This window comes from Anomaloglossus baeobatrachus, chromosome 3 (assembly GCF_048569485.1).
Source record: "Anomaloglossus baeobatrachus isolate aAnoBae1 chromosome 3, aAnoBae1.hap1, whole genome shotgun sequence".
Taxonomy (NCBI): domain Eukaryota; kingdom Metazoa; phylum Chordata; class Amphibia; order Anura; family Aromobatidae; genus Anomaloglossus; species Anomaloglossus baeobatrachus.
In genome coordinates, this window is record NC_134355.1 from 455911638 (window position 1) to 455931842 (window position 20205).

A 20205-nucleotide genomic window follows, 5' to 3' on the forward strand; every position below is an offset into this window, starting at 1 on the left:
TGTCCAGCCAGGTACAACTAAGCAGCTGGGGATTGGAATCCTCAGCACAAGTTAGCCAGAGCTTTCTGGGCCCCTCTGCTGCGAATTGCAGTCCTCAGCCACCCCAGAAAATGGTGCTTTCATAGAAGCGCCATCATCTGGCGCTGTATCCAACTCTTCCAGCAGCCCTGAAGCTGGGTGGCTTGCTGGGTAATAATGGGTTAATACTAGATTTGTTTTACTAGCTAGTATTAAGCCAGAGATTCTTAATGTCAGGCAAGTTTGACCCAGCCATTAAAAATCTCCAATAAAGGGTTAAAAAAAGGACACCACACAGAAAAAAAAATACTTTAATAGAAATAAATACACAGACACACTTAGAGACTTCATGTTTATTACTCCCTCTCACCCCTCCACGATCCTGGTCTTCTGTCTTCTTTCTCCTTCAACCCATGCAGCTCTGATACATAAGACAGCACTGCATGGGAGGAAGACGCTGCTGCTCCCGTGCAGTGTAATCACTCAGTGGGTGAGCAGAGGCTGCGGGTTGTAACCGGTGACGTCACCGCTGCCATCGTTGATAAGGAAATGTGACAGGTGCATTACTATAGCAACGGTAATCTCCGTTATTCACCGGCTGTGGCATCCAGTCCTTGCATGTGGGCTGACTCTGTAAACGGGGAGCCAAGCATGTGCCCAAGCATCTCGCCAGTACACGGAGATGCTCAAACGAGCACCGCGTACCGGAGAGAAGCACTGACAGGACCTAGCATGACGTCTAGCCATGTGACCAGTCTGTAGCCAATGAGACAATACACACGTGACTGGTCACATGCTATGACGATGTCACGGAAGGTCCTATCATCAGTGCTGGTTACCGGGAGGGCGCAGCAATGATTGGAAGGAAAAGTGGTGGGAGACAGAGTGCAGGACGTGTCGCAGGGACCTGTAAGTGTAATGGCAATGTTTATTTACTGTATGTGTACATGTATAATGTGTTTGTATGTGTTTGTGTTTGCCTCCTATTGTTTTCAATGGGGTCCAAAGGTGTTCGTCCAACGTTCGCCGAACTGAGCTGCCGTTCGACGAACCGAACTCGAACACTAGGGGGTGGCTCAACACTAGTCATTACAAATAACATTGATGCCGTAATTTATGCAAAAAGAGCCCCAATCAAGTATTGAGTGCATTTACTGTACAGACTTTTCAGTAGTTCAACCTTTCTGAGTTTAAAATAATTTTTTCAGTTGGTCCTATATAATATTCTAATTTTCTGAGATAATGACTTTTGGGTTTTCATTCGCTCTAAGCCATAATCATAAACATTAACAGAAATAAACACTTGAAATAGATTACTCTGTGTGTAATGACTCTATATAATGTATGTGTTTCCCTTTTTGTATTGAATTACTGAAATAAATTAACTTTTTGATGATATTCTAATTTATTGAGATGTATATATATTACTGGTTTGGACGGTGAAGAAGACGGTTGTTATCGCTGAAACACGTAGTCCCATCTGCGTTTTTTCCTGCAGCTATTTTTGTTCCTGGAACCTACTGGGTCGATGTAATTTTAGTGGAATTTAATGGAATTTGACAAACTGGAGTGTTTTATATCAGCATCCTGGTTACATCAAGTTATTGCTGGATTACCTTTGCCAAATACAGTATGTATATGTCTGACCACAACCTACTCACATTCTCTTCCCTCTCTTCTCCAGGTATGCAACCCCTCCTCCACAAACTTTCACACCCTCGCAGAAATATCAAACACCTTGATTTACACGCACTTTATCAGTCCCTTCTCCCTCTCACAGACATTGCATTTTTACACGATGCAGATGCTGCTGCAACTTTATACAACACTACAATCTCTGCAGCTCTCGAATCAGCTGCCCCCCTCACACACACCAAAGCCCACACAATCAACAGGCAACCCTGGCACACGAGTCAGACTAAAGAACTGAGACAGGCTTCCAGAAGTGCTGAGCGCAGACGATAGAAGTCGCATTCCACTGAGCACGTCATTGCATATAAAGAGTCCTTTGCCACTTTCAAGTCCACACTCAGGGGTACTTTACACGCTGCGACATCGCAAGCGGATGCTGCAATGCCGAGTGCGATAGTCCCCGCCCCCGTCGCAGCTGCGATATCATGGTGATAGCTGCCGTAGCGAACATTATTGCTACGGCAGCTTCACATGCACTCACCTGTCCTGCGACGTCGCTCTGGCCGGCGACCCGCCTCCTTATTAAGAGTGTTATAAAAAGCCCCTGCATACACACCCCTTGTTACCCTCACGAAGAAGCCCTAGGCGAAACGGCCGTCAGGGTATTTGTCCTTTCCATCCGCTTCCAGTATGGCATATGGCAGTCAGGCATCTGTTCTGTATTGACTGCTTGTGTATCCTGCTCTCCCTTCTGCATTTATCTTTGGCTGGTATTTTTTCTATGTATTTTTCTACTTAGTACTTCTTTTTCTTTGGACAGGATTATTTCTTTATGAATTGTGTCATCACTACCCTCTTATTTATATATCCCTTTTGGGCATTCTTATCTTTGTTTATGTGGGCAAGTGAACTATAATCCTTATGATTTCTGTCCATAAGGAAGTTACATCTGAAATAAGCTGTATAATATGTACTGGTTTGTGATTTTTTGCTGTATTGATGGGAGAGTGCAATATTAATTTATCTATTGTCATTCTGAGATTATTTAAACCACTGTTGTTCATGTTTCCTTGGGCTGTGCAATAACCTTCTCTGGGATAGTGCAATACATTATGGGAGATTTTCTTGCGTGGAGCATGTTATTTAATTCCCCTTTTTTTGCACATTTATAAGTGAATATCAGTGGTTCATCTGTGTTACACACATACGCAAAGTGAAGCAGTGATTGGATTGGTTGTTTTTTGGCAGACATCCCCTGTATTGTTCTATATATTCATATAATATATTTTTTAAAAAAAGTTTTAAAAATAATGTTCTCAATAAAATTATTTGATTTTATTCTTGCTATTTACTCTTGTTATTTCATTGGTTTTTCTGGTTTCTAGAGTTAGCACTATTGTGATTAGGCCAATAATTTGGTGTCCTTATTAAGGGGGCGGGTCGTGTGGCATCACTGCGACGTCACACGGCAGGCGGCAAATAGGAGCGGAGGGGCGGAGATGAGCGGGATGTAAACATCCCGCCCACCTTCTTCCTTCCGCATATCCTACGGGAGCCGCGGTGACAGCGGTAGATGTTCCTCGCTCCTGCGACTTCACACACAGCGGTGTGTGCTGCCACAGGAGCGAGGAACAACATCGGACCGTCGCGTAATTATGGATTACGCCGACGCTACACCAATGATACGATTACGACGCTTTTGCGCTCGTTAATCGTATCATCTAGGCTTTACACACTACGATGTCGCCTGCGATGCCGGAAGTGCGTCACTTTCAATTTGACCCCACCAACATCGCACCTGCGATGTCGTAGTGTGCAAAGTGCCCCTTACTGTTGCAAAACAAACCTACTTCTCATCCCTCATATCCTCTCTCTCACAACCCTAAACAGCTATTCAACACTTTCAATTCTCTCCTCCGTCCTCCAGCACCACCTCCCTCTCCTCTCATCTCAGCTGAAGACTTCGCCTCTTTCTTCAAGCAGAAGATTGACAACATCAGAGCAAGCTTTGGCCCACAATCACCACGGCCCCTCATCATAGCTACTCAGCCTCTTCCTCCAAATCCAGCTTCTCCACCATGACAGAAAACAATCTTTTCACTCTATTCTCAAGATCACATCTAACCACCTGTGCACTGGACCCGCTCCCATCGCACCTCATTCCCAACATCACTGCAGTTCTCATCCTCGCCCTAACCCATCTCTTCAACCTATCACTAACAAGTGGTGTATTCCCATCATGCTTTAAACATGCCTCCATTACACCCACCCTCAAAAAGCCCTCCCTTGAACCATCCTCTGTGTCAAACTATCGCCCCATATCCCTTCTTCCCTATGCCTCAAAACTACTGGAACAGCATTTCCATCTTGAACTGTCCTCATACCTCTCCTCCTGCTACCTCTTTGACCAGCTACAATCTGGCTTCCGACCACATCACTCTGCTGAAACTGCCCTAACCAAAGTCACCAATGATCTACTAACCGCCAAAGCCAAGCGACACTACTCTATCCTCCTCCTCCTGGACCTGTCCTCTGCCTTCGACACAGTAGACCATTCCCTCCTACTACAGATTCTCTCATCTCTGGGCATCACAGACTTTGCCCTATCTTGGATCTCCTCATACCTAACCGACCGAACTTTCAGCGTCTCCCTTTCTCACACCACTTCCTCATCTCGCCCCCTATCTGTCGGTGTCCCCCAAGGCTCAGTTCTTGGACCCCTGCTGTTCTCCATCTACACCTTCGGCCTTGGACAGCTCAGAGTCCCACGGCTTTCAGTATCATCTCTATGCCGATGACACACAGATCTACCTCTCTGGACCTGACATTACTTCTCTACTAACCAAAATCCCACAATGTCTGTCTGCTATTTCATCCTTCTTCTCTGCGCGATTCCTAAAGCTTAACATGGAGAAAATAGAGTTCATTGTCTTTCATCCTCCTTACTCATCTTCTCCAACAAGCCTTTCCATCAATCTTAATGGTTGCTCACTCTTCCCAGTCTCACAAGCTCATTGCCTTGGTGTAACCCTCGACTCTGCTCTATCCTTCAAGCCACACATCCAAGCCCTCTTCACCTCATGCAGATTACAGCTCAAAAATATTTCCTGCATCCGTGCTTTCCTTAACCAAGAATCAGCAAAAACATGAGTGCATGCCCTCATCATCTCCCGCCTTTACTACTGCAACCTCCTGCTGTCTGGCCTCCCTTCCAACACTCTTGCACCCCTCCAATCTATCCTAAACTCTGCGGCCCGCTTAATCCACCTCTCCCCTTGCTATTCACCAGCCTCACCACTCTGCCAATCCCTTCACTGGCTTCCCATTGCCCAACGACTCCATTTCTCCTTCCTACATCTGTGACCTAGTCTCCCGGTACCTACCTGCACGCAACCTCAGATCCTCACAAGATTTCCTTCTCTACTCCTCTCTTATTTCCTCTTCCCACAATCACGTACAATATTTCTCCCGTGCCTCCCCCATAGTCTGGAACGCTCTACCTTAGCATATCAGGCTCTCCCCTACTGTGGAAAGCTTCAAGAGGAACCTCAAGACCCATCTCTTCCAACAAGCCTACAACCTACAATAACCCTCAATCCAGTACACCACTGCGCAACCAGCTCTGTCCTCACCTATTGTACCATCACCCATTCCCTGTAGACTGTGAGCCCTCGCGGGCATGGTCCTCTCTCCTCCTATACCAGTCTGTTTTGTACTGTTAATGATTGTTGTATGTATACCCGCTTTCACTTGTAAAACTCCATGGAATAAATGGCGCTATAATAAGAAATAATAATAATAATATTTTTATGTAATTCCCAGATTTCCCAGGTCATTAGATTCCTTATCCAAGATTCTGCAAAACATTCGTTCAATTGCCCTTCTAACACTCTTGCACCCCTCTAATCTATCCTAGACTCTGCTACCCAACTAATCCACCTGCCTATTTGCTATTTCCTGGCCTTTCCTCTCTGTCAAACCCTTTACTGGCTTCCCATTGCTCAAACATCTCCTTCTCAACTTCCATCCTATCTCCTCTTCCCACAATTGCATACAAGATTTCTACCATTAGAGAAAGACTCCACAAAACCATACAATTAATGTGGGGGGTCCAATTAAATATAATGGCCCACCTGCTGCACAAGCTTATGTACATATTAGAGGAAGAAGGAGCGACAAGCTTTTAAAGTGCAAAAAGTATGTGACAGGTTTTATTCAGACAAGTGACAATTCATTACAAGGTTAAAAACACTTAAGAACAGAGACCAGAATTGTGAATAGCAATGCCCTATTTCCCCCCCCCCCTTGTCCCAAACCACATGCATATATATGTAAACATAGACATGGAAGGTGTAATAACTGTATTAGGGCAAAAAGACCAAAACAACACATATTCAATTCAATGTTAAAGTGTTAAAGCCAATATTGCTGGTAGATATTGCAATTTGCCCAGAAGGATTTATGGGGGAAACATCCCACTGAATGGGGAGGAGGGCATGAAGCCAGAGATGAATAACTCTGAGAAGTAGCCAAATAAAGTCTCAAAGCAACCCTAAGACCAGCCCAACGTACGTTTCAATGACGATTTTCTTTATCTTCTTCAGGGGAAAAGGTGCTAAAGCATCGAAAATCGGTGATCTGTGTAGCGTCGGTCATTTTCATAATGTCGCACCAATAGGAGATGTGATGTTGTTCCTCATTCTTGCGGCAGCACACATCGCTGTGTGTGTGAAGCCGCAGGAGCGAGGAACATCTCCTTAACTGCCTCCACTGGCTATGCAGAAGGAAGAAGGTGGGCGGGATGTCTACGTCCCGCTCATCTCCGCCCCTCCACTTCTATTGGCCACCTTCCGTGTGACGTCGTTGTGACGCCGCACGACCCACCCCCTTAGGAAGGAGGTGGGTCGCCGGCCAGAGCGACGTCGCAGGGCAAGTGAGTGCGTGTGAAGCTGCCGTAGCGATAATGTTCGCTACGGCAGCTATCACAAGATATCGGATGTGCGACGGGGGCGGGTACTATCGCGCTCGGCATCGCTAGCCGATGCTAGCGATGTCGCAACGTGCAAAGTACCCCTAACTCTTGCCTACTGTATCCTCACCCATCGCCTGTAGACTATTAGCCTTCGCAGGGAGAGTCCTCTCTTCTCCTGTACCAGTTGGTGACTTCTATTGTTCATGAATATTATACTTGTTTGTATTATGCATACACCTTTACACATCTTAAGTACCTTGGAGTAATAAATAGTAAGGAGATTATATATATATATATATGTATATATATATATATATATATACTGTATATATACACACACACAGGAAGTCCCAGACTTACAAACATCTGTCTTACTTATGGCCCCTAGTTTCGAAAATTGAATGTTGGAATAACAAAGAAATAAATAGTACTTTGCACCTGACCTCTCTGTCTACAGTTTGATCCTTATCTTTCTGCTGTCATAGGCCCCATCTCCAACCTCTTTACTACAGGCCAGAACTTCTGGCCATATCCAGGTTGGAGCTCACTGTGCATCATAAGGTGCGTCACTGCTGCTTTCTCTTCTTTTCGCTACCGCACACCAAATCTCTAGGATTTTTGCCCATGTACAGTCCCCAGAGGTCACAGAACATCATAAAGTTGTGACGTTAACATTACCATCTTATACCAGACAGTAACATCTGGGGCCTGGATATGGTTGGAAGTCCTGGTCTGTAGGGTAGAAACAAGAGACAGTGGAAAGAAGAGTACCAGATAACATTCATCGAGCAGCAGGACGGCCGGAGAGGTCAGGTGAATATAGTTTTTCCCCGTTTCAATTTTCATGCATATTCAAGTTACGAACAAACCTACTGAACACATCTAGTTTGTAACCTGGTGACTGCCTACACACACACACACACACACATATTTTTTTATATATATATATATACAGTGCCTACAAGTAGTATTCAACCCCCTGCAGATTTAGCAGGTTTACACATTCGGAATTAACTTGGCATTGTGACATTTGGACTGTAGATCAGCCTAGAAGTGTGAAATGCACTGCAGCAAAAAAGAATGTTATTTCTTTTTTTTTTTCAATTGTGAAAAGTTTATTCAGAGGGTCATTTATTATTCAACCCCTCAAACCACTAGAATTCTGTTTGGTTCCCCTAAAGTATTAAGAAGTATTTCAGGCACAAAGAACAATGAGCTTCACATGTTTGGATTAATTATCTCTTTTTCCAGCCTTTTCTGACTAATTAAGACCCTCCCCAAACTTGTGAACAGCACTCATATTTGGTCAACATGGGAAAGACAAAGGAGCATTCCAAGGCCATCAGAGACAAGATCGTGGAGGGTCACAAGGCTGGCAAGGGGTACAAAACCCTTTCCAAGGAGTTGGGCCTACCTGTCTCCACTGTTGGGAGCATCATCCGGAAGTGGAAGGCTTATGGAACTACTGTTAGCCTTCCACGGCCTGGACAGCCTTTGAAAGTTTCCACCCGAGTCAAGGCTAACCCAAGGACAACAAGGAAGGAGCTCCGGGAAGATCTCATGGCAGTGGGGACATTGGTTTCAGTCAATACCATAAGTAACGTACTCCACCGCAATGGTCTCCGTTCCAGACGAGCCCGTAAGGTACCTTTACTTTCAAAACATCATGTCAAGGCTCGTCTACAGTTTGCTCATGATCACTTGGAGGACTCTGAGACAGACTGGTTCAAGGTTCTCTGGTCTGATGAGACCAAGATCGAGATCTTTGGTGCCAACCACACACGTGACGTTTGGAGACTGGATGGCACTGCATATGACCCCAAGAATACCATCCCTACAGTCAAGCATGGTGGTGGCAGCATCATGCTGTGGGGCTGTTTCTCAGCCAAGGGGCCTGGCCATCTGGTCCGTATCCATGGGAAGATGGATAGCACAGCCTACCTGGAGATTTTGGCCAAGAAACTCCGCTCCTCCATCAAGGATCTTAAGATGGGTCGTCATTTCATCTTCCAACAAGACAATGACCCAAAGCACACAGCCAAGAAAACCAAGGCCTGGTTCAAGAGGGAAAAAATCAAGGTGTTGCAGTGGCCTAGTCAGTCTCCTGACCTTAACCCAATTGAAAACTTGTGGAAGGAGCTCAAGATTAAAGTCCACATGAGACACCCAAAGAACCTAGATAACTTGGAGAAGATCTGCATGGAGGAGTGGGCCAAGATAACTCCAGAGACCTGTGCCAGCCTGATCAGGTCTTATAAAAGACGATTATTAGCTGTAATTGCAAACAAGGGTTATTCCACAAAATATTAAACCTAGGGGTTGAATAATAATTGACCCACACTTTTATGTTGAAAATTTATTAAAATTTAACTGAGCAACATAACTTGTTGGTTTGTAAGATTTATGCATCTGTTAATAAATCCTGCTCTTGTTTGAAGTTTGCAGGCTCTAACTTATTTGCATCTTATCAAACCTGCTAAATCTGGAGGGGGTTGAATACTACTTGTAGGCACTGTATATACAGTGCTCAGTATAACTAAGTACACCCCCTTTGAAATGTTGTGACTTGGGGCTGTCCTTAAAAACCATGGCGGTAATACCATATACTAGGTGTAGTCATTTTTTATGTTGGGGTGTATTTGTGTTATCAGTAACTAATTTAAGCAAAATGGAAGATTTTGTAATGAAAGGTACGGTATATTGCTAACCTTAACTTCATGTTATGGGTTTTCGAAAAAATTATTTTAAACTTAGTCTTGTCAAAATTTTGTAAACTGGTCTTGAGTTCAGCGTTGACTAAAAGCTTACTTTTCTAATGGAATGTTCTCATTTAGGCTATATATATATATATATATATATATATATATATATGCCGCCCCCATGCCAGCAGCCGAGCTGCTCGGATCCGGATCCGTGGTGGCTCGAGGGGTCTCCGGATCCGGGGGTCATGCGGCCACTCAAATGAAGGGGGGGGGTAATTACAGGGGGATGTGTTAAAGTTCGGGACACCACCTGTGGTATGTGGTAATTAGGAGTACCACCGCTGCGGTTGAGAGTATCCGGGGATGATGGAATGGGGCAGCCAGGTGTTGTGACCCTCCATGGGTAGGGGGGATACCCCAGCGCTCGGTGATGGTGGGGAAGTGCCGTTGGGTATAGAGGGGTCACTTGCGTACTCACTCAGTCCATTAAGCTGACACCGACAACTGGATAAACCAAAGTCCTGGATACCGCTGCAGCGGAGGGGAGCTTAGTTCGGGTCCCGTCCCCAATGGTGCTGCCTGGTGATCCATGACCTGCCTCCTGGCACTAAGTTTACTTCTCTGTTGGTCCTGGTAGTGTGGAACTTGCCAGGTCCCGCTCTCCACTATGGCTAAGTGTGGGAGCTTGCTCTCAGGGATTTTGGGATTTTGGGATTTTCTGGACTATAAAGTGGGAAAGTCCTATCCCCCTCATTGCGCTAGTACCCCGATTTTGGAGCGGGTGGAGAGCGGATCTTGAAGGCTCCATTCTCATCGGGTAAATTGTCAGGTTGCCTGAAGCTACTCCCTGACCGAGGGTCCACGTACCCCGTCGTGCCCTGGTCCCAGCCCGGTGATGGTGCAAGGCCACTGGCTGTCCTCCTCGACAGATCCGTGCCTGTTGCCATGATCCCCTGTGACTGGAATTCCAGCTCCTCTAGGCCCAGACCACTGTCTGCCACCTAGATAGCTTCCTAGGAGCCCGGCTCCTGACCTCCTCTCTCCTTCACTTCCAATTTACAACTCTCTCCTCCTGATACTCCTGACCTCCCCTCTCCAACCCCCCGGTGGGCGACTCTATTCCACTCAAGCTGTCCACTGGTATGTTTGGTGGGTGCGGTGCAGAGTGTACCTAGGATTTTGATTAGCAGATGTAGGCAACACCATTTAGTTTGGGACCCTAAACCAAGAAGGAGGAGGAGACTGCACGGGAGGGCAGATTGTGCAATAATCTGTGACGACCTGATAGTCCAGGGGCGTCTCACACACACACACACATTATATATATATATATATATATATATATATATATATAATTGCCTTTTTCAGTCTGTCTGTCTGTCTGCCTTGCTCCAAAATTGTGTCCTTACAGTGACAACCGTCGGATTGGCCGCTGGGCTCGGCCTGGCCCCCCCCACGGATTGGCCGCTGGGCTCGGCCTGGCCCCGCCCCCCGCATGGATTGGCCGTTTGGCCAGGCCACGCCCCCGCACGCGGTGCCACTAGGCCACGCCCCTCACACTGTGCTGCTAGGCCACGCCCCTCATGTGGTGCCGCTAGGCCACACCCCCTCATGCGGTGTCGCTAGGCTACGCCCCTCACGCGGTACCGCTAGGCCACGCCCCCTCACACTATGCCGCTAGGCCACGCCCGTCACACTATGCCGCTAGGACACGCCTCCGCACTATGCCACTAGGCCACGCCCCTCACACGGGCCCGCTAGGCCACACCCCTCACGTGGTGTCGCTAGACCACGCCCCCTCATTTTATGTTGCTAGGCCACGCCCCCTGACAATATGCCACTAGGACACGCCCGTTCACTACGCAGCTAGGCCATGCCCCCTCACATTATGCCGCTAGGCCATGCCCCCTCACAATATGTCACTAGGCCACGCCCCCTCAGACTATGCAGCTAGGCCACACTCCCTTACACTGGTGCTAGGCCACGCCCCCTCACACTATGCAGCTAGGCCACGTCCCCTCATACTTTGCCGCTAGGCCACGCCCCCTGACACTGTGCCGCTAGGCCATGCCCCCTGACACTATGCCGCTAGGCTACGCCCCTCACACTATGGTGCTAGGCCACACCCCCTCACACTATGCAGCTAGGCCACGCCCCTCACGACCCCACTAAGCTACGCCCCCTCACACTATGGCGCTAGGCCACGCCCCCGCAAACTACGGCGCTAGACCACGCCCCTCACACTATGGCGCTAGGCCACGCCCTTCACACTTTGGCACTAGGCCATGCCCCTCACACTATGGCGCTAGACCACGCCCCTCACACTGGCGCTAGGCCACGCCCCCTCACAATATGGCACTAGGCCACGCCCCCTCACACTATGGTGCTAGGCCATGCCCCCTCACACTATGCCACTAGGCCATGCCCCCCCACTATGCCGCTAGGCCACGCCTACACTATGCCACTAGGCCACGCCCCCCACTATGTCGCTAGGCCACGCCCCCGCACACGTTGGGCACCTGTACACCTCCCCCCAGGACAACTCCTCTCATTATACTCCTCCTATTATACTCCTCTCTGAGGGGTTTGCAGCATCGGGGATGGAGCACAATGGGGAGTGAAGCATGGGGGATGCAGCACGATGGGTGATGCAGCATGGGGGGTGGACCATGATGGGGGGTGCCCAGAATGGGGGGATGAAACACGATGGGGGGTGCGCAGCATGGGGGATGGAGCACGATGGGGGGTGCAGCATGGGGGAATGGAGCATGATGGGGGGTGCCCAGAATGGGGAAGATGAAACACGATGGGGGGTGCTCAGAATGGGGGGGATGAAACACGATGGGGGGTGCGCAGCATGGGGGATGGAGCACGATGGGGGTGCACAGCATGGGGAATGGAGCACGATGGGGTGCACACCTCCCCCCAAAACACACACACACCGCCACACACGCACCGCACAACACACCACACACACTGGCAACCACAAACACCCCCCTACACAGACACCCAGACACACAGACAACGCCGCACACACACAACACACAAACACCGCGGCACACACAAATATACGCACATACCGCGCAACACACACACATTGCACAAAACATACCTCCCCCCAAAACACACACACGCACCCCACACCCACACGCACATAAACTGCGCAACACACACAGCACAACACTACAGACACACAGCGCTCCACAAACAACGCAACACACAACGAAACACACAAACAACACCGCTCTCACCCCCCACCCAGACAACACCCAGAACATGTACAGCGCCCTACACAAACACTTGACAACTACACACAACAACATCTATATATATATATATTAGAAAAATCATACATTAATTACACAATAAATTCTAGAATACCCGATGCGTTAGAATCGGGCCACCTTCTAGTATTATATATATATATATATATATATATATATATATATATATATACTGTACACACTCACACACAATTGTGCAAATCTTACAGCTCTTTTATACTATTGTTTATCAGTAAATTGCTATTATTTAGGGCTTTTTCCTGAACATTAATAGGGAGACACTTAAGGGAGTTTCCAGCATGGCTCACTTCTACATTAGGATATCACTAGTGCTCGCGATGTGGTGTCTGCCATACCTGCTTGATGTAGACAACAGTTTTAAGAAAATGCAGTATCTCATTTGAACTGTTCCACGAAGTGAATAAATTTCATCCATACCTGTGACCATGATTGTTCTTATGTTTGCAGACTTAAGTTCAAGAAGAATTGGTCTTGTTTCAGACTTGAGTTTATTTTCCATGATCAAAAAGCCTAGGAACTGAAGTTCATTCTCCACATCTTCTCTGGAAAAAATAAAGTTGTTGAAATCAACAAATGAATTCTGAGATTATTAATTAACATTTAAAAGATACCTACTGTCTGTGTATAGATTATGGAGCACAACATAGAAGCAATGTTCTTACAATTAGCTGGCTATTATGTGACTACTGTCATTGGAAAATGATATTTGCTCCTAAAGAAAAGGGCTTGAATATTGTTGCAATGAGCAATAGGATGTTTACAGTTTTCAGTAGTTAGTATCTACCAAAAGTGATCCAAGAAAGGACAACCAGTGACCTACCCACAGGGTCACAGGTGCCTAAAGCTTTTAGATAAACAAGATACCAAAAGCTAGCTCATCTAATCTAAGATCACAATTAACTGTGCACAAATTGCTGCAAAAGAAAACTGGCTTTGAAAGAAAGGAGCTGCGTATAGGCCTGCTTAGCTGCTGGCAACTCAGTAAGTCCAAATTAACCTTTGTCCACTACTGAAAGTGTCTATAGTGGGTTTATAGGCATCAAAACTAGATCACTGTCGAGAGAAAACTTTGGATTCTTACATTCATGTGGATTAGAATTGAGCAATTCACATGCCCATGATTCAGCATCCACGGTGTGCGGTGAGCTTCTTCCTACTAGCTCTTATGATTAGCAGGCTTGGTGCAAAGTCAACATAGTGGTGTGACACATGCATTACATTGTATTGGGGAACCAGAAGGGACACCAAGGGTGATTAATATTGTGGCCATTGGTAAGTTACACATACCACTTGGTAATATTGTAGAAGACCAAGTACGCCTCTGTGTGCAACAATATTCTATATTGACAAGAGCCTCTTTCAAGAGAAAAATGCTATGGCATGCATATGAAAGCTTGCTCATGGAATTATTATTCACCAGCAGCAGTTAAGTGGGTAGTAGAGGATTCTGAAACAATAAGGGGGGTTTTATCAAGGCCACATTTTATTAATAACACTTTTCTAGTGTTAAAAAGCTGTACATTTTTGCACAAGACCACAGTATGAGAAAATGTGAATCTTTAGAAATGTGGGTGATGAAGCAGCAATGACTAGGTATGCAAATAAGATCTAACCTAGATTTATGATTTGCAATTTGTTAAAAAGTTACAAAAAAGTTATACTTCTTACTCCAGTAGGGGATGATGTAAAAAGTGGAAAATCTGCACAAAAAAATTCTATTATGATAAATCAGCCCCTTAAGTCTGGGGCCACATGAGCACTACTGTGAGTGCATCTCATGACATTCGGCTCCCACTCTGCTGGAGTGTAAGCCGAGTTACAAGCTACTGTGATGCGATCCTGCGAGCACAGCACAGTCGGGGAGGAGAAGGAGGGACTAATCTCCCTATCTTCTCCTTTGCCAGCTGATGCGATTATTGCACTGTACTCCACTGTAATACGAGTGCAGTGTGATGTTTCTTTTGCACCCATAGACTTGTATGGGTGAAAGAGAAAACAAATTGGATTCGACCTACAGCATGCTCCGATTGTTTTCTCAGTCTGATTAGGGCCGAAAGAATGGAATTACATTGGTCCGAGTGGAAAGCGATTTTTTTATCGCATTATACCCGATCCGTTTTTCTCACCGTGTGTCATTACCCTAACTGTGTAGTGAGTTGCATCAATTTCCAAGATATATGATGAGGTTAACCCAATATGTGTTGCAGAATGTCTGAACATCTGGGGCAAGTGATCAGAACTGCACTTTTTGCAATTTTGTGTGTCCAAATATTCCTAATAAGATGAACCTGCACAAGAACCTGCTGCTCTCACTTAGTGTCGCATATTTGTTGTTAGATAGCATTGGAAAGACTCTAAAGATGTCAACAACCCATCTGTACAGCAAAGCATACACATTCATTAAACATACAGTACATTCATTGAAAACTTCCTCTTCTGTCATATTAGCATGACATGAACTCAACATTTTCTATTTATTTAAAAAAAGGGGAAATAGCTTAAAATGACTAAGATAATTTTGCAGGAAACTGCATTTCCTGGAATCTTGTGAATTTGTGAAATTTCTTATTAACCAAACAACCAACAAACCGTCCTGATCAAACCGGATATCAGTAACTGGTTAAAACTTATCTGTTTATACTAGCTGATTATCAGCTAGTATAAACAGTATAACTGATACAAAGCAAAACAAGGAAAAACAACACCCTAAGTTGTAAACCAGGAAGCAAGTAAAAAACTGAAAACTACCTGCAGAAGTCTTGCTCAGGGAAACAGGGAAAGACAAAAACTCCAAGCCAGGAACAGAGGCTGAGGAATATACCATCATAGCCTGCGCCCACAGGGCAAAATCTGCTCTCCTATATAGACCAGACTTGTCTGTAATAGGACTTCCCCAATTCCCAATTAACACCGACACCTGTCTGAGTCACAGGCTCAGATTCAGCTCCATTACTACTCCTGGCCACCAGAGGGAGCTTCAAAACAGCACCCACACAGACAACATTCACAACAAGTCACTGTCACAGCCTCTGCCCCTCTCCCTTAAATGAAACATTAACAGTGATGCTCATTTTAGGAGCTATTCTTATCCCTGCTGTGTCTCTTTCTGTGAGCTTTACACTGTGTGATATGGCCAGTGACAATCTCAGCTCTATTTTCAGTTTAGATAATTAATAACCAGCTGGCAAAAGAGCGGTGTCAATACCGGGTAAACAGGACACTAGTGCCACCACCACTAATGATGTCACTGGTCTTCTGCATGCCAGATATTCTGACTCTGCCCTGTTGCTGGCTGAATATTACTCATCTGAGCTGATAACACACTGGACAATGTCACTGTGCAGATCACACAGTGCACAGCTTGCAGGAAGAAACATAGCAGCAAAACTGTAGGGATGGGCACAGTGTTATGATCCGGAACCATAGAAGACCACCATAATTCATTGGTAAAAGGTGACAAGAGCATTGGCAACTAATCTGGCCGCCATCCCCTTACTAACCATCACAACTAGAAGTAGCCGAGGGGTGAACTAACATCCTGTGCACCACGAACCCAGCCGGAGAACTAGCTATCCTAAAGGAAGGAAAGATGAATACCTCTCTGCCTCAGAAAATAGATAAAGAATAGCAAGCCTCCCACATTCAAAGACTGCGGTGATATAGGAAAACACAATACACAGATACATGATAGGATTAGCAAAAGGTGAGGCCCCCACTGACTAAAATAGGAAAGGACAGGAAAGGGGCTGATGGTGGCCAGAGAAAAACCCTGGGAAATTCCAAATTCCTGATAGTACAAAAAGGCCCTCAGATCACATGATCTGCACTCCGTCCTATACCAGGCGCTCTTGTCATACAAATGAACAAAAAACAGGAATCATTACAAATTCAAAAAGCCACAAACACATGGACTAATAGGAGCAATACTCCAAACATAACTGCAGGGAGTTTCCCAGCTAATCAACTGAGAGGGAAGATCCCTGCATGCAAATAAACTGAAAACAACCACAGCAAATGACAAACTCAGATAAGAGTAAAAGAACCAAACAACAAATAAAGAGCAAAGCACTTATCTGGGGTAGATGTGGTGTGGAGCAGAATGAAGCAGGCTGGTGAACAAAGAACAACTGACATCTGGCATAGCCTGCTATCAGCCCAGGATTTAAATAAGCAGAGAGTTAGCAAAACGGAAACGCCCATTGCTCAACACACCTGGTCTATGTCCAAACCATTCCTGGCCACAAGAGGGAGCCGCCCAGCAGCCAAAGCATAACTGACATTCACAACAGCACAGCCCCTGAAACAAGCATCGCTGATAACGCTTCGTTTCATAGAATGGGGGAGAGTATATGATAGTAATTAGGGATGGATGAATACTTAAATATTTAGGATTATTGGGACTGAACAATGTCTATTACTTGTGTATTTGTAGCAAGTAACAAACCCAATGCAAGTCAATGGGAAGCTTGAATAATTTTCTGGAGCACCTTGGAAGTAGGTCTGGGATGGATGTGAAAATGCTGCACTAGATTTTAAAGTGCTAAAGAAAATTGAATGGGAAAATCTTGGGGACGATGCCTGGATTCATTTGTGACTCACATTTGCTTTCTGGGAATAATGTTGTGAGGGTATTATGGGGATTAAAGCAAGAGAATTATGCTTGCATTAAACCGTGTGGTTGTCACACTGCTTCTTGGACCTATCATTGAAGTTCATAAATATGTACTGCTTCTCCAATCCACCCTCCCTAACAGTGTCTGTGTTCTGTCTCCTATTCATTAAATAGGATAAGGGTAATATCGTTTGTTGCCCACAAGAGGTCACTGTTGGCTTTCTTATGTTTTCCTCATACCTCTCTACAGTATTTCTGTGGTTTTGAGCCTGTTGCTTTAAGGAAAAGATACTTCCTTGGACTGCCCCTTTTTCCCTTCCCTTACTGAGTTGGAGACGCAGATGTCTTGATGCCTCCATAGGATTCAGAGGTGCTATGGTTGGCTCCAGTACCTTTTCTTCAATCGTTCCTCCTGACTAATGGATCCCGGTAGGAATCATTGTACTAGACTACATATTTGTGTTGGAATATGTGTACAGTTGTTATGTAGGCACTGTGAAGTGGCAGTGGATCTACTCAGATTGCATAGGCTGTGATACATGCAGAGCAGGTGTAGGGCAGCTTCAGCAGTGTAAATGTTGTGTTCAGTCATATGCATTGCTCTCTATGTTATGCAGATTCTGTAAATACCAGTACTACTATGTATGTCATTCTGTTATTTGTGATATGCCTGTACTGATATGGATTTGTATCCTTTGTTATAGTTTTTACCAATCAATCATCCATTTCTTATGATCATCCACCTATCCATCATCATTTAATAAATAAAGACTTAAAGGCAACAGAGTCTGTTTATTGAAACAGTGGATGAAGGTTAGCTGTATGCCGGAGTCCACACAGCTCACACGTGGACGAAGGCAGAACAGTAAAAACGGGCTGCTGGTCGCAGGCAGCGATTGTATGAACTGTACGGGACAGCTAACACCCACGCTACACAGCACACGGGTATTACAGCAGCCACCATACAGCTACATAGAACAAGAGCGCAGTCCAGCTCCAGTAAAGATAGCCGGTCGCAGGCTGTAGTACGGGACCGCTAACATCCACGCTGTACCGCATATGGATGTCGCAGCAGCCACCATACAGCCGCAGTGACTAGACCGCAGTACGCCAGAAACCACCATTCCACTCTCCACCACGCGGAAGGCCGTCCGCAAATAGACTCTGTTTCCCGCTAAAATAGTCTGCAGCCAAGTGCACAATGTCTGTCAGCCGAGCGTCTTCCCTGAAGACAAGGTCACGGGCAAGCTCTACTAAATCCTCAATTAGGGAGCTTGCTGCCGTCGCCCGCGCTGAGGCCGAAGCAGCTAAAGTGAGGTCCTCCTTCGCTGAACAGGAAATGCAACTCAAACTAAAACAGACAGAGAGTGCACGTCTGCAATCAGAACAAGAAGCAGAGAATGCACGTCTGCAACTGACTTTAGAAAGACTTGCCGTAGAAAAGGAGACAGCGGCCGCAATAGCCAAGGCCGAGTTCCTGGAAGCGGCAGAGCAACCCGAAGGAAGACGTAGCAATGTTCTTGGGCCGGACCTAAACCAGCAGGATCCAGCACAGCGCGTCGCAGAATACATCTACCAATACTCCAGGATAGATGACAGCTCAGATGTGCTTCACCAAACAGACTACGCAGACGGCCAGCCATCCAACCTTGAATTACACCGCTTCAAGCAAGAGAGTGTACAGCACGAGGAGGTTCACCAAAACTACTATTCCACAGGGCGGAAGGTACAACCACCATTTTACCATAAAGAGACACCTTTCTCTCCGGGGAGGTACTATGCTGACTTTCCGAAGGCGGAAACACCCTACAGGTATGGTGATACACCACACAATAGACACGACCATACACCGGCTCGCACCAGCACTGGCCAAGCCACCATGGACTTTGCAAAGTTCTTTGCTCGTCGAGATCTGGTCACAAAAGGACTTGTAAAGTTCAATGATCGTGCCGAGAATTATAGGTCGTGGCGAGCCTCGTTCCAGAACACCATAAGAGGTTTGGACCTTTCTTGTAGTGAGGAGTTAGACCTCCTGGTAAAATGGCTTGGTAGTGAATCGGTAGAACACGCCAAAAGACTAAGAGACATTAACATTAAAAACCCACCCAAAGGTCTACACTTGGTGTGGAAGAGACTTGATGAATGCTATGGGTCCATAGAAGTTATTGAAAATGCTTTGTTTAAAAGAATTGATGACTTCCCTAAGATAGGACCCAAAGGCTTTCAAAGGCTAAGAGAGCTAAGTGATCTGTTAGTGGAGTTACAGGTTGCCCAAGAGGAAGAAGATTTGCCCGGATTGGCATTCTTGGATACCGCTAGGGGTGTCAATCCGATAGTGCAAAAACTTCCTTACAATCTACAAGAAAAGTGGGTCTCACACGGTTCACGGTATAAGCAAACACATAACGTGCCATTCCCTCCTTTTGTTGTATTTGTAGATTTTGTAGCTCAGCAAGCTAAAATCAGAAATGACCCTAGTTTTGATTTTACTCTGTCGTGTACCACTGCCCCCGGTGTCAAACCCAGTAGGACACCCGTGGCAGTCCACAAAACTAACATTGTCTCCTCAGGTCCTGCTCACAAAGAGAGTAAGCATCCTCCAGAAGAGAACAAACCCCGGGATATCAGTAAACAGTGTCCTCTACACCGGAAACCACATCCTCTACTAAAATGCAGAGCCTTCAGGGAGAAGTCTCTAGAGGATCGCAAAGGCTTCCTCAAGGAACACAACATCTGCTTCAAATGCTGTGCTGCAACATCGCACATGGCCAGGAACTGCGAAGCTAGCGTGAAATGTGCAGAATGTGACAGCACGGATCACAATACAGCCTTACACCCTGGACCACCTACACGAGTGTTGCCGCAAGCAGAAGAACACGATGGAAAACAGAAGAACACTGATGAATACACCACGGTGGTTACCTCTCAATGTACGGAGATCTGTAAAGGACTCACAGGAGGAAG

General features: G+C 46.0%; 1 pseudogene; it reads right to left on the reverse strand.

Annotated features, from left to right (window-relative positions):
• The window catches only part of LOC142297273 (putative cation-transporting ATPase 13A4), a 332303-nt pseudogene that overhangs the window by 145015 nt on the left and 167083 nt on the right, over positions 1-20205 (reverse strand).